Source organism: Fundulus heteroclitus, chromosome 17 (genome assembly GCF_011125445.2).
Source record: "Fundulus heteroclitus isolate FHET01 chromosome 17, MU-UCD_Fhet_4.1, whole genome shotgun sequence".
In the NCBI taxonomy this organism is placed as follows: Eukaryota; Metazoa; Chordata; class Actinopteri; order Cyprinodontiformes; family Fundulidae; genus Fundulus; species Fundulus heteroclitus.
In genome coordinates this window covers 9,982,019-9,997,635 of record NC_046377.1, presented here as the reverse complement: position 1 = coordinate 9,997,635, position 15,617 = coordinate 9,982,019, and the positions used below count along the sequence as shown (strand labels likewise).

General features: G+C 39.6%; 1 protein-coding gene across 1 annotated transcript in view; it reads right to left on the bottom strand.

Annotated features, from left to right (window-relative positions):
• Positions 1-15,617, bottom strand: part of grm8a (glutamate receptor, metabotropic 8a) — a 354,028-nt gene that overhangs the window by 218,060 nt on the left and 120,351 nt on the right. The gene's annotated exons all lie outside the window — the stretch shown is intronic.

Sequence of the window (15,617 nt, the reverse complement as noted above, 5' to 3'; positions counted from 1 at the left end):
AGGGGCGTCGGTTATCTGTCTCCTACACAATCCCACACACACAAAGGCACAATATATTACAATTGCTGAACGTAGCAAATCCAGTTGGTTACAGAATAAGGAGTTTAGGACAGATGGTGTGTGAGCGTGTGTGACTTGAATGTTCATGAAGATCATCACTCACTGTCTCCACTCCCTTTGGGCTTCATCTCAAATCTCTGCCATCCACCGTCTACACTTGTCCCTTGCCATTTTAAAAGGTTAGGGATCTATTTTGACGGATTTCTGATGGCTCTGGAGCTTTGCTGTAAGCAGAATTAAATAGCTGTGACTTTCACGATCAATACATTGGCCTGCACAGGCTTTGATAAATAGCAAATTAAGACTTTAAATCACAATTAATCATTGACTCCAAATCAGAAAGCATTTGAAGGGTAACATTCTATGTATAAATACAACAATGAGCCCAAACACTTTACAGTGCACATTAGTGGTGTAGGACCTGTGGATTAGAGTCAATAAATCTATCCATAAACGACAAAAAGTTTCTATGCGAAAAGTTTTTCATTAGCCATGTAGAAGACAGTAAAAATGGGAAAAGATGTTCTGAAAAAGCAGACCTACAGTGAGTTTTTTGGCCCAAATGTAAAACACTACGTGCAGAGGAAAATCAACACTGCACGTGAATCTGATTACAATCTTTCTCACAATAAAACACGACAATGGCAGGATCATGTGGAGAGGCTTTGCTTCTGAAAGGCAAACAGGCTGGAACCAGCTTAATTTTATTGCAGTCCCAGAACAAAACCCCTTCGAGGCAGGAAAAGACTTGAGCCACACGCACAGAATCACCCTCTGGTATGGATTTGGCCTTAAATGTGCAGTGTTATCAACAAGGGAATGGTTTAAATTGTATACTTGTGCGTCAATGGTCTAGTTAAAGCCTAGATGTAATTTTCCATCCAATCTGACAGTGAGCTCTTTTGCAAAGAAGAACAGGAAACATGTAAGTCTGTGCAAGAAAAAACAGACATCCACTGTGTGATACACTGAAATCTTGTGAATTACAGTGGGACAGTGTTGTGAAAGCTAAATAAATTTCCTCCAATTAATTCCAGTTGCTCGGCCATCCAAATGATTGAAATCAGGTGTTTGAATCACTTCCCTGGTCCTAGTTGTACAAAAATCAACCACCTAGGCATGCAGACTGTTTCCACAAACATTTGTGAAAGAGCGAGTCGCTCTCAGGAGCTCAGTGAATCCCAGCGTCATACTGTGATAGGATGCCACCTGTGTAGAAAGTGCAGTCATGAAATCTACTTGTTCCTAACAAAGTAGAAGTGATTCGGCATGTGAGCAGCTCAGCCACCAAGTGGAAGGACATGTAAACTGGCGGAGCGTCGGCAGCGGATGCTGAGGTACATAGTGCGCAGAGACCGTCAACTTTCTGCAGAGTAGATCACTATAGAGCTCCCAAATTCATGCGGCCTTCAGATTAGCTCAAGAACAGTACGTAGACATTCATAACATGTAGGATGCAGTGGTGTAAAGCGCGGCACCATTGGACTCTAGAGCAGTGGAGACATATTCTCTAGAGTGACTAGTCATGCTTCTCTATCTGTGATGGATGAGTCTGGGTTTGGCGGTTGTCGGGAGAATGCTACTTGTCTGACAGTACCATGCCAAGTGTAAAGTTTGGTGAAGGGATTCTGGGATCAGTTTTTTGTTTTAATGCCGACTTTACCGAAATCACCAGTCGTTCTGGAGTCACGTATATTGAGGCAGCTAGAGCTGCCACCTTCGTTCCCACTTCCCTCAGCGCTGTCTCACAGGCACACCACAGCTGCTGCTGACTTGAAGTATATAAAGCTTTTTGTCTCTGAAACTGTTGCATTAAATAATTCCTTGAATTTGATTCACACACAGCTTCAATCACTTATTCACCTCGTTCACTTTGTGTGCATCTGATAATTGTCTTTTTGGTACAGTTTGTTTTATGTAGTGTGGAATCAGGCAATGTATTCAAAGTCATAAATCATTTTGAAACGGTAATTTTGAATTCCAAACGCATTTAATCATCATTTTTAATAACTTTTTTTGTCTTGGGAAAAGCGCTCCTACAGCCTGGGCCACAAATGTATGAACAAATATGCAGATTAGATGGTGTCGGCAAAATTTTTGCCTGAAGCATCGCCAATCTAGCCGAAAGAGTGGCATTAGCAAACTCCTGAGGGACAAAGTTGCTGCTCTGGGTGACACAACCAGTTAAGTTTAGCAGAGAAGTGCTTTTTCAATAATTCTTACTTTAAAATTAGAGTCTCAAAAACAAACAGGGTGACTAAAGCCGAAACCTCATTATAGCTTAGATTTACTCCAACAGATGAAGTCACAGGCTGACAAGCAATAGAAAAGTGCTTTATGAGACAGGCTTGAAATTAGCAAGAACTATTGTGCTGTTCTAATGTAGGATCCCTTGACACATGATTGTCACACCCCTCTTCATAAGCGATGAATTTGCTCTAAACACTTATACTAAATTTACATACCATTACATTTCTAACTATGCCTCTTCCTTCATTGACAGTGATCAACAGAAAACACTACATCAAACTCTTGAGCGACTCTGTTTCTAAACAACAGCTCACTCCTCTCAGTGAACTCACGAGTTCATATATATAGAACATTTGAGCACTGTTATCAGGCATCCTCTGTCAGGGGAACACAATTGGAAACTTTCATAAAGTCCAGGATGGGTATGTATAATTCATGGAGGATTGGGCTAAACAAATCAAAGGCATGCAAGGAAGACAGAATCAACCGAGGAAACAAATTGTGTGCATTTGGCTCAGCAATGCATGGGCGTTCGTACGAGTGAGTTAACGTCTGGCGTGCTATTTTTTTTTTTCCTTTTTTTTGTTGCACTCGGGCTGTACATTTAAATATGTGAATATCCATTTCAAAGAGGACTGAATGCACTCCCGCAAGAATATGAGTTATTTGTCTGTTTACAATAGCTATGAGAAAGAAACCAAGTGACCTGGGCAAGCCTGATACTTTGATCTTTTGTTATTTCTCTCCTCAATTTGAAAACAGACCAGCACAGACAGACACGCACGCATATATACGCGGCACAGTCATCTCATTGTTATTTCACAAAACATTACCCTGAATAGACAAGGAAAATCTAGAGCTGTAAGAAAGGGAGAGCACAATACAAATGAAGTGGCATCCGGTTTTGTCTGCTGCAGGCTTAGACCCAAACACCATCCACGTTTGCACCTGGGTTGTCAGATAAAATAACTTCTCTGCAGACATTCTTAAAGCCCCGCATGCAACGGTCAATCAGGAACAGAAATACTGAGGTTATAATTACCAAAACCTAGTTGGAGGGAGCACATTTAATATGTCGGCGTAAATTACTGATATGCCGTCAGTTGACGACGAGGTTTTTCAAAGCAAGTGCAACTGGAGGTGGCAAATTAATGGCTTGGTTCCCCCACATGGCTGTGGAAGATTATTCCTTCAATCCCCTTAATTCCATTAGCTCTAATGAATATGTGCGAGAGTATGTGAGAGGGGGAGAGAGGAAATCACAAGTGTATCCAAGAAAATAGAGCAGGCTGATGCGTTTTAATTAACACTTTCTCACTCCTTGCATGCTTATCAGTAGGGTGATGTATTGTTTTTGTGTCTTGATACACAATTGTCTGAGATCATGTCATTGTATGACTCTTAATCAGTGTTCAATGACGTCCCGGAGTCATCCCACTGGAGCTCGGGATAACCGTGTCAGACGGTCAGGTCTGTCAATTAGATCCAGACAAAAACTGTAACAACTATTGGCAAGAAATATTGATCTATGTTGCCCTCTGAATATATCCAAATTACTTTCATTGTGATTGAGAAACTGGGCGAAATATTAAACTGCGGGATGAAATACCATGAAAGGACAGCGGTGCAGAGCAAAACCTTTTGACAGTGTGTGGATCTCTCTAATGGGTTCAGACAAAGGATGCCTTCAAATAGTCCGTGTTCCATGAGTTAATTTTTTTTCTGGCAACTGAAAAATCCAGAATGTGTAGAAAATCTGGATGGGCCTAAAATACAGACCCAGTTATCGGACACAAAACATTGAAATATGCTAATTACTGTGTTCAGTAGCAAGCTAACTTCCGGCAATCCTAACTAACACCTACAGGTATTCAATTGTATTCAATAGTGGCAAAGGTTTAAATCACAATATTTTAAAAGTCTTTATCCCTGCTAATGATAATTTTATATTTCAATAATCTTCAGGTCTGTAGAGGGGGCAGGGTGGGAAAGGCTTTTTTTTTAAAACCTACGTTTCATCTCAGACAAAGAATAGAGAAGATTGCCGTTATGTAGAAAACTTCCTCGGTGGTGCTGATCTCCCTGTTCAGTTATCATTGAGCTTTTGTTTCATCAATTTTATCATTTATCAATTCTAATCCCTTCTCCAATAAAAGTAGAGCCTTTTTGTCTTTTGTAAACTAAAGCTTGAAGCATGCAAATTAACATTCATCAAAATCACTTTGGGAAAGCTCAATTTGTTTCCAAGTTAATCAGATTCATTATAATTGATGTTGGGTGAGTTGCCAAGAAAACTATTTTCCCCCAAGGATGCCTAAAACAGATCTGAAACACAATTTTAAAATTTCACTGTCAACTCGTTGTTTTCTCATTCCTCTTATAAAAATGAACAGAACTAGAATATTTTAGTTAAATATGAAATGTATTTGTGATGTTTTTACAGCATTTTGTTGACTTGATACATTTCTAGTCTTTTGTTTTGAATAATCTTTATTAATATAGCAACACAGGAGCATGAAATACTTGGAACACTCCAGCCCATTTAATTATTTTTTTTTATTTTTTTTATTTTTTTTATTTTTTTTATTTTTTTTTTTTACATGGCAAATCTTTGTCCCTGGGTTTTTAATCATCTTTAAAATGACCCGCATTTCCTGACTGAGAGTCCATAAATTATATTTCTATTCTATATTTATAGAATGGTAAAATTTCACTATTCATAAATATCCCCATCACAGTACAGCTATACTCATCAAGGTCATGCAAAAAGCCAAAAATCATGTTTTTGGAACTCCCAAAAACCTTTGAAGAAAAACAAAAACAAAAATCTAATTTCATGTTGTATGGTTTTCACTAAAAAGCAAAGCATAACCTTCCAAATAACTGCTGACAATTAAAACATGGACTAGATGTCTCTTATCAGTAAAGATATTAAGCTATCCCTCTTTGAGCAAAGAGGGAGGAGACTATGGTTTGAGTCAATGAACATCAAAATACATGAAGCAATCTCACTTGTTCTGATTGTCAAATGATTTTCTAGAAAAAAAAAAATGTACTGATAACTCTCATAACCAATTATGTTGTATAATTTGACCATCTGAGGGAACCCATTTGGAGAAAAACCAATATACTACACTCCAACATCCAAGAAATCCTGCCAAAATGGACAGTTAGGTCTGCTCCATTTATTCCTTAATGGTCTTGGCAATAGTGGGGAACGGTTTCATCCCTCAGAAAAGATCAGTATGGTTCACATGTAGGAGCCGGTAACTAAAGCAGGAGTTGGACCTTTACAGGAGTAACAATCTAGGTCTGTGGCTTTTTCTAAGAGTCTCAAAGAAAGACAGTGATCGCATGAGCCCTGCTGAATAGTTAATAACTGGAAACTCCATGGGCCATCTTTGCTGCTGCTGCTACTGCTGCTGCTTCCAGTCCTTATATTCTCATAAAACAGAGATGTTAAAGTATGACTGTTCCCATACAGTGAACAGAGAGAGGCGAGACAATGACCTAAACTGGCCCTGGAGTGTGTCTGGTGGTAATGGAGCTGTCGGGGGCCAGAGACTGAGCATTAGGTTGATAGATGGCAGTGGTGTGATGCTAATTAACCCTGATGCTTTACACATACACATCGCCTCTGTCTCACACATACAGTCGGGTAGAGGAACGTGTGTCGTATGTGGGCAGTTACACCGAAATGCTCACTTTGAGTCCGCTGCGCTGTTTGCCAAACGTGTGTAGATGTCTCTCTTTATCCCTTTAATCGAGATTTAAATCTGTCAACAGGTTTTTAATAAAACATGCAACAACTATATATATATATATATATATATATATATATATATATATATATATATATATATATATATATATATATATATATATATATATATATATATATTTCTCCCGTACTATGCCCGGAATGATAAATCTGAAAACTTAGCCTCGTTTATGGGAGGCGCACACACTGTAAATTGATCTGAGTCAGTTTGAGGAATTGTTTGCTTACTCAAAATTTGACTCAGCCCTTTAATAGCCAACGCTAGACTCTATTTAATGAGACGAGGACTGGCACTGAGGAATGTTATCTTGCTAATTTGACCGAAAGACGGCGGCTGGGGCTGAGCTCCGAGCATCGGGTCTCCCCACTGCCTCTGCCTGAGTCCATCTGTCTCGGTTTTCTGCTCGCCATTTGTCCTCTTGCCTTTGCATTCCTCAAATTATTAGCAGATTCCCCTCTGCTGTGTGGATTCTCTGGGGGTTTTGATGCAGGAGTCATGAAATGCAACCCAAGAAAACCTGACAGCAGGGAAATCTCAGTAAATAGAAAAAAAAAAAACCTTGTTCCTGAGACCAAGCATAGAATGAAACAGTGTCTTCTAAGATGGTAAATCAGACAGAGTGGGAATCTTTTCTATATTTTACCATCTCTCTTCCCCATTAATGTTCTGTTGCAATAGTTTTGAAAAAAAAAACATGGCAATTTGCTAATGGTGATAGGGTTTATTGTTGCTTTCAGACATCACCGTTCTGTGAAGATTTGTTCTACAAAAATATGACCTTTCTGGAAGAGAGGTAAGAAGAAAACCATTGTAGAATGAGACTAACAAATCCTTTTTAAAGTTTGCCACATTCCATTTAAACAACAGCGCAAACAGGTGGAAGGAGGAGCTCTGGATATCCCATATTGATCTTCTTGGTCTGCATACAAAGTGCCATGTGGGGCAAAACTAACTTAGGATCACCCTGAATACTTTATCCTCACACTTACGGTGTTTTCAAGATCATCCTTTGAGAACCTTCTTTTGAGAAGGGAACAAAGAAGCTGGTTAGAATTGGTGGAAGGATGAACAGGATAACTGAGCTGGGTATCGATTCAAGTTTCAAGAATCGATTTGATTTCAATTCTCAAGATTTAAAATCGATTCTTGCTGTTACCCGAATTACATGACATCTTGATATTATATTAACATTCAACAGCAAATTAATAAAGTGTTGGTAGTCAATGGCTGTAAGGACCAAACCTTCTGCCTGAACATTGGGACAATTGCTTTCATACAAATGCTATGGGGCAGAATACCCAAACAGGTCCAGGGTAGAAAACAGAGGATGCCAGAGATATCAACAACTGCTATTTAAATTCAGTTAAATACTTAAGTAATCCTACAGAGACACTAAATTTGGACGCTAACCTCTTGCGTTATTAAAAATATGACGTTAAGAATTCACCTCCCGGAAGGTGAGCCAGACATGCCAGCTCACACTCCAGGAGATTAAGTCATTCAAGTTCACAGTGGAAAATGAATAAAATAAATTGATCTTTGATTATATGAATCAATCTTTACGAATTAATAAGACAATCAAATGGGAAACTCAATTTTTTTTAACACAGCCCAACAGGATAATACAGCGAGAAAACCTGTGAGGCTGCAAATGACTTGCCTGTGGTAGAAGTCTAGCTTCTTCTAGGGCATAAATGCTAGAGATACAATTGAATTAGACAGGTCAAGGTAAACGTTGTGTTACAAAGTCAAAGTTCATTCCTTGATCTAATCTGTAAAAAAAAAAAAAAAAAAAAAAAACTTGACAAAAAAGTCCCACATGCTGCCAATCCAATCTGTCTGATCCAAAGCCATCTTTAGAAGAATGGGCAACAATGTTCATTTCCACACGTGGAAAGTTCTGCAAGACATACCCAAAAAGACATGCCGATGTAATCTCAGCATTTCGAATGTACATACGCACTTCATATTCAATCATATTTTTCTTCCATTTTACAATTATGCAATACTTTGTGTTGGTCTGTTATGTTAAAATTCCAATAAAAACTTGGTGGTTGTTAAAAGGTTCAAGGTTCAAGGGGTATTAATAGCTTTCCAATGCACTAGAATTAAGGTGAGACTGTTAGTTTGACTTGCACGGATTAAGTGTCTCGCCACGGGTAACAGATGGCTACAAACAATTTTAGCATGTCTTTGTAAATTCAATTTCTTTTTATCATTTTGTTTGCTTAATGTACCACATATTACGTGCATTGAGCAACACAATTGGTCATAACGTTTAATCGAGTCATTTTCCGGGAGAAATGAGCCATTGTTTCAATGAGCCATAAGGGTACCATGTTTCTACCTGCATCAGGAGAGTGGATGAAAAGTGGCAATGCGGAACAACAGGTTAGAAAAACGAAAACTTTAGAGAAAATCAAAAAGCAAATGGAAAAACAGCAGAAAAGACAGCATAAGTGAATGACAATGAACAACGGCCACGGCAATCTTCTCGTCAAAGCGAAGAGTAAAAGGAAGCGTCTGGGAGAGAAAAAAAACAATCAGTTGAACAGATGTGTGAGAACTAATGAGGGGATGTTTAGCGAAAGCGTAAGGACAAAAGAGGAGGCAGGGGAAACAAAGGGAAGAAAAGAGGACTGTTGAGTAAAGAAAAAAAAACTATGTGACTAAACATCCAACAGAGAAAAGCAGGGGAGATAAAAACGAAAAGATGAAGAGACTAAAGGAGAGGAAACGGAGATAATTGGTACAACACAAACAGAGGAAGTGGCAAAGTGATGCAGGTTCCAGGAAAACACAGGGAAGTACAAAGTAAATGAAATTAAACAAGAGAAGTGTTTAGATTTGTTAAAAGCTTGAGACTGACACCGATAGATGAAAAAGTGACCATTGTGCAGCATAAATGAACAGAAGGGAGACTGATTTCAGCATAGGCAAAAAAAAACAAAGCTTTTTCAAAGGGGGAAAGACAAAAAAGGCAGAACAAAAGAATAAGACATAGGGTAAGTTTTAAAAATCCTCACAAAAGCTCCACACAATCCCGGTCACATTTTTCTTTTCATGTTTTTTTTTTTAAAGGAAAACCACGCTGCTATGTGTTATCTTGATGATGTAATTTTTGAATAGCTTCATGTAGGCCCAGGTGGGTTAAAGTGCGAAAAGCTTTAAATACAGATAATTAACAGAATCGATGGTTGTCTAATGTGTGCCAGTTTTTATCTCGCAGACTTATGTATAAAGGAAGCAAGTGAATTAATGGCCCAGCGAGCCAATGATTCCCAGGAGCTCCTCTGTGGCAGGCTGTAGCAGAAAAGGTCTGATGGTGATAATGCTTCACCACTAAAGGCATGGGACTCACCCAGCAAGACCGCTTTACACCCCGTCTGCTTTGCCTCTGAAGACTGACTTCAAATGTTAGCAGCCCATTAAATAGCCATTATCAGCTGTGCTAAATCCTTAAAGGATGCATCAAAATGGCTACATAACACCTAGAAGTAGGAGTAAGTAAGAGCCCGATTTGTGTCTTTGAAATCCAATTGACATTAAAAGATGCAGTTACATTTCAACATAATGACACACAACCTTGTTCCTGATGGATGACACTTGCCTTTTGAGATGAAGTAAACAAAAGGGTTTAGCGAGCAGGAATGCCGCTACAATCCGGAGGTCTGTGGATTAACACTTGCATGTGTTGTTGTTCGCTTGTCTAGTTAAAGATTTTCTAAGACTTCCTGATTTGCGAGAAGTGGCCCAACTGAACACATGGTACAAGCTTATTTCAGAATCTAATAAGAGCAAAATGATGATGGAACATCTTAAACAACACCAAAGAATGTATTCCATATAGGAATTTCAGGTGTTACTGTTCTAACTTCCTGCTGGAGCAAGCTGTGCTACAGCGCTTTGGGTCTATTATAGCCTCTCCATTTCTCTTTTTGGGTGTTTAGGAAAAGAAACGGGAAGTGATCCCTTAAATTATGTTCTTAGTGTGTGCAGACAGACAGACAGACAGACAGACATTCTGAGCATTACGGTACACTGTGTCCCTATCTGATCAAACCCCTGAGCTGTCTACAAGAGTGCCTGACTGTAATGTCTAAACTAGACGTGCATTTATGTAAGGCAACCTGCGCCCGGAGACTGATAGCTCTCCCTTTCCAGAGAGAGCTGTGTACGTTGGGGGAGGGGGGGGGGGGTGACGTTACACACTTGGGAAGAATATTCAATGCGCCTTATAATCCGGTGCAGCTTATGGTCCGAAAAAAAAGGTACACTTTTATGTACAGTGTCAAGTTAATCATGGTTACCTAACATGTCTTAGTTATTCTTACCCAGGAACCTAATGAAAGCCAAAGATCACCCTCTCTACAATCAGTCTAATTGTTTCCTAATTATTTGAAGCAATGATGTATAACCTGCTGCAGTGATGACGCTAGCTTGTATGTAAACAATTACTTCAAGCAGAGATAAGATTTTAGATGTACCGTTTTTGATTCTGGTTCTCAATACAAATATAAGGATTTTGGCCCATGCAAAATTCTATTTTAACAAGCCACATCCAGGGTTATGAACATCCAGACTTGGCTTGTACAGGCCCAACAAAGAAACCCTAAACACAGCTTCAACATAAGGTAAAGATCTAAAAAAGAAACCCATCCTGCCTTGACCTAAAGAAAATCAAGAACGGATGACAAACAAAGTCATTGGAACTGAAGCTTACTGATGACCATTGTCCACAAACATAGCAAACATGTGGTGAACCTTCCAAGAGTCGTTGGGGTACTGACAGTACTCTCCAAGACTGCACGTGTATCATCGATTGGGCTAAAAAATAGACCCAGAACAACAGTTAAAACACTACTTTTGTTGTTTCATCAAAGGTCAGTGTTCATGGATCAAAAAAATGAAGGAGAGACAGGGCAAAAATGCAATTATGTAAAAGTTCAAAGTCAAAACCAAAAAGGCCTAAGTGCCTGTCTCATTCTTCTGGCACAAAACTGCAGGCATTTCAGAAAATGAATCTCCTACCCTACATTCAAACACAGTGGTGGTAGTGTGATAGTCAGGGGCTGCTTGGCTGCCTCAGAACTGATATTTTACTATGATATATGAAACCATGTAATCAGCATCATCCATCGTTGTTGTTTCCCCCTCAACATTCGATCAGAGGTAGGAACAAACTAAACTTTTTGACTCAAATGAACACAACACTTTATGGCATTAAGTTGGTCAGTTATGACAAATGTTGCATTTATGCGTGAAGTTGAGACTATATTAAGATATAGAAGTCTCTGAAAAGAACAGTAAACTCCATATAACTTGACTAATTTTATGGGTTTTTTTTAAAACCTTTGAAAGTACTTTTGAAAGTCACAAACCGTATGTAAAATCTGCTAAACTTTTAGTAGGCTGTCTGTTTGGCCCTGTGATTGTTTTTCCGCATTTGCAAGTAATCACAGGTAAATTGTAAAACCAATAATTAGTTTAATGTGGTCTTTGTGGGAAACTTGCAAGTGGACTCTGCAATCGGAAGGCATGAGGGTTACTTCTAATTAAGCAGAGGAGGATGAGCTGCTGTAATCACCTCAGAGACAAGATGAAAGGCTTGGATTACAAGCCATTGGAAGGGAGGTATTGACTAATTATAGATCCACTTCAGGAATCCTAATCCAGCTGAGATGTCCATCCAAATATTTGTTAATTTGTAGAGTGCTCATTCTTAAATAGGAATTCCATCAAAATGCATTAATGTGATTTGAAGACGGGCTGTCCATAGCTGCACAGCACTCATGGAAGTTTTGAGGGAAGCTCAAGACACGCATATTACTAGACAATCAGTTCAGCGGCCCTACCTGAAGACTTAATACAGCAAAGATGATGCGGTTAAAATTTTTTCATAAAGTACAATGTCCTATTTGCCGAGGAGGAGTAATCCGGAGGCAGAACATGCAACAGCAACAACAGCTGCTCCTGTTCGTTTCAAGAGGAACTTTAATAAAGTTGGCAACAGAAAGTTTTATAAATGTAGAAATGAATCTGTGCCTGATGCTTGGGGGGTTGGACAGGGAAGTACAGTGTATATATACACTTGTTCACAAACTCAGAGCCCAGGCTTGTGAACAAAAACTGTCAGACAGTGGAGAAATCTGATGCAGGAAAGACCAAAAAGGCTGACAGGTGTGGCTAAAGCTTTTAATATAACTATTAATAATATTTAAAAAAAATTCCCACAAGATCATTCATTAAGCTAAACACACACACACACACACACTTACAGCACTGTGTCTAATTTACTGAAAGCAACACCAACTGGCACACACGGAACAAACGCCCATCTGTTACCATCCAACTGAATGCCCTGAATACAAATCTAGTAATTATACACAATGGCTGCACAAGAAATAAAAAATAAACACACACACACACACACACACACACACACACAAACCAGTGCTGGGAAAACAAAAATATTTTCATCGTTTTGTTCTCGTTGAACACCTTTTAGTTGTACGTAGTTTATAGTACAAGTGCATGCTCCTGTCAGTTCAGCCTTTTTGGCGTGACACTGTGAAAACGAAGCAGCCCAAACAGTTTGACTAAAAATCACCTCCAATGAATTCCTACAAGTTTACAAAACAGGGCTCTCTAAATCAGCTCCCAAACATGCTCTAAAGAATTCGGTTCCACTTCCGTCAGCTATCAAGAGGAAAGTCAAAGTGACTATATGCACATGCTCACCAAAATCAGACATAACTTGAAGTTTAGCTACAATAGGGATCCTCAATCCATCCTGCCATGTGTCAACCATTGAAGCTGATGGTGGTGGTAGAATAATGGTGTGGGAAAGATTTTTCTTGGCATAACTTGGACTCCTTCAACCAAAATGCTCATCATTTAAATGCCACAGCCAACCTGAAAATGGTGCCCATGCTTTTATGACCACAGTCTGCCCATGTCCTGATGGTTACATCCAGCCGAACATTGCACAAGGTTAAATCATCTCCCGCTGTCCTCCCAAGGTATTCCAGAGTCACTAAATCCCAATCCAATCCAACGCCTTCGGGATATGGTGGCGTGTTAGATTTGCATCACATATTAGCATACATATTTGTTTCCATTTTTCTAAGTTAATTTGTGTTTCCCCAGCATGGTTCTCTCAGAACAACCAAAAATCATTAATATTTAGCCGGAAATCTTGTCGAATTTACAATTTTGTCATGCTGAGATAGCATGCGTTGTTTTGTTGTTGTTTTTTTTTCCTGTTTGCACACATTATCTGAATGAAACAGCTTCTCAGCTCCAACATTTCAGCAGCCTACGTCTCATGCAAACTAAAAGGCGCCGGCCTTATTGATCTGTGACACCTCCTTTGTGTTTTGGACTCCCCTGCTGTTGGCACAAAATTGTAATCCAGCGGTGTGTCACGGCAATATTTGTGCTCCGTTTTTGCTTTATTCCTCCGGTGACGCAGGTGCATGCATCAGCATTCATTCTCGATGTCCCACCACGCACCTAGAGCCATAAATGTCAAGGCAAAGAGGAAGGACATTTCTTTACATTTCAAACACAATTAGAGGGGTTGACGCATACATCAAAGCAGCAAACAAAACCTCCTGGAGTTGGAGTTATGAATCAGCGCAAGTTTGAGTTTCACCAAAGGTATTATCTAGTATCAAACCCATTAGGCATCTATTCCCATTGCTGAACTCTAAAATGAGTCTCATACATCATGCAAGATGCCAGCAAACCTGCGAGGAAAGCACTTACAATCTGCTTAATGAAAAACAACTTAGCAGCAAATTAGGGGGCTACAGTAGGACGTCTTTGAATATTACCGTTTGATGCGAGTTGAGAGAAAAATCAAAAAAATGCCAAACTTCACAGAAAGCCGGAAGAAAAATGATGTGCGGCCATGCATAGCTCAATCATGCTAAGCAATTGTTTTGATTAAAAGGAGCGTGCGTTTCCTTGAGTTACGGTGGGGCAACGGGACTCGTTGCCACATTGTGCACGCGTGATTTGTTTTTATTCGTCTCAGTTTGTCGCCCCTCGTCTGAGCTCCATCATTAGCCCAGCAGGCAACCACTTCAGGCATGTTGTTTTTTTTTTTATATTGCTCTGGAATCTTATAACTGGAACAGTTTAAAAACTTTGCCAATTTACCTGCACCACGTGCGTCTTTTTAAACCACAAAACCAGCGTTGCATACTAACACACAAAAACTACCACATATGTTAAAACACGTCCTTATCGTGGTACTCTGGAAGATTATTTTGCATCCTTTCTACCTCCGTTGCTTTTCTTGTGTTTATTGTGAACATATAAGACACTTTTTTTGTGTGTCCTGTCTGGCAATGTGGCAATAAGAACTGCCTTTCTGCTTTTGCCATAGTGCTTCGCTTGATTTATATATGAAATAATGTTTATAAGAATTTATGCTGGGACTAATCTTAATGTTCAATGGACACTGAAACAGGAAGGTAAAAGAGGAAAAAAAGAGAAAAAAAAGAAACTAAAAACAACTACGCCCACTCTTTATTGAACACTGTTCTCCTCTGCAAAGACTAAAATAAATGCTCAAACAATTCTGCAGGCCATCTGAAGTTTATGGCTGAAAGGGAGACTTGGCACATCAGGTAACTTCCTCAGATCGGTTATGAATGATTGCCACCGCCGCCACACAAGTTTACCGTGACAGGCCAACCATTAGCTGCTAACGACACTTTGGAGCTTCCTACAGACGCTAAAGTAACAGACTATATCCCCGGTCCATGAGGCTTAATGGCTTTGAATTTTAAGACAGCGCGGGGAACATGGGCGTAGCGCGTGGCCAGCTCTGGTCTGGAGTTTAACTCAGTAGAGTTAACACTGGAGAGACTTGAAAATGGCAGTACCCATTTCCCCATCCGTGCCACATCCAAACTCATTAAGCCTTATGCGTCTCAGCCAAGAATGCTGAAAAGAAATAAGAAAGCGTGGGCTTTAAAATACTTGCTACGCAGAGTGCCGTGTTAAAGCTAAATATTAAAGAAATATGCTGCATGCTGCTAAAATCCCAGGAAGGAGGAGAGTTTCCTTTACGTCTTGTGTCGTGCACAGGCAGATGAGATTAAAAGCCCCGGAGTGTTGGTTGTGACGCTGATTAAAACCACTCTAATTTGGAGAACCTAACAGCCTGTTGCCAGAGCATTCCCGGTGTCTTCACAGAGTAGGGGAGAAAAAGCACAAATGCTGTCTGACATTCTAACATTTGTTTCGAGATTCAAACAGCGGCGCAGCAGATGGCGAGACTTTCTGCTCATCTATTTCTTGTGCTCCCAAGCATCACTAAACGACCATTTATGCGCAAGCAACAACAGGTTAACGGTGAAAGCGACAGAGGCAGCTCCAATAACTGCGCAAGCAACACACAAAGTTGCATTTCTTTATTTTGTTTTTTTGTTTTTTTTTTGAAATACTGAAAGGTTTCTATGCTAGTATTAACACCAATCCCATTACTTTTAAAAGGTTACAATAACAGCA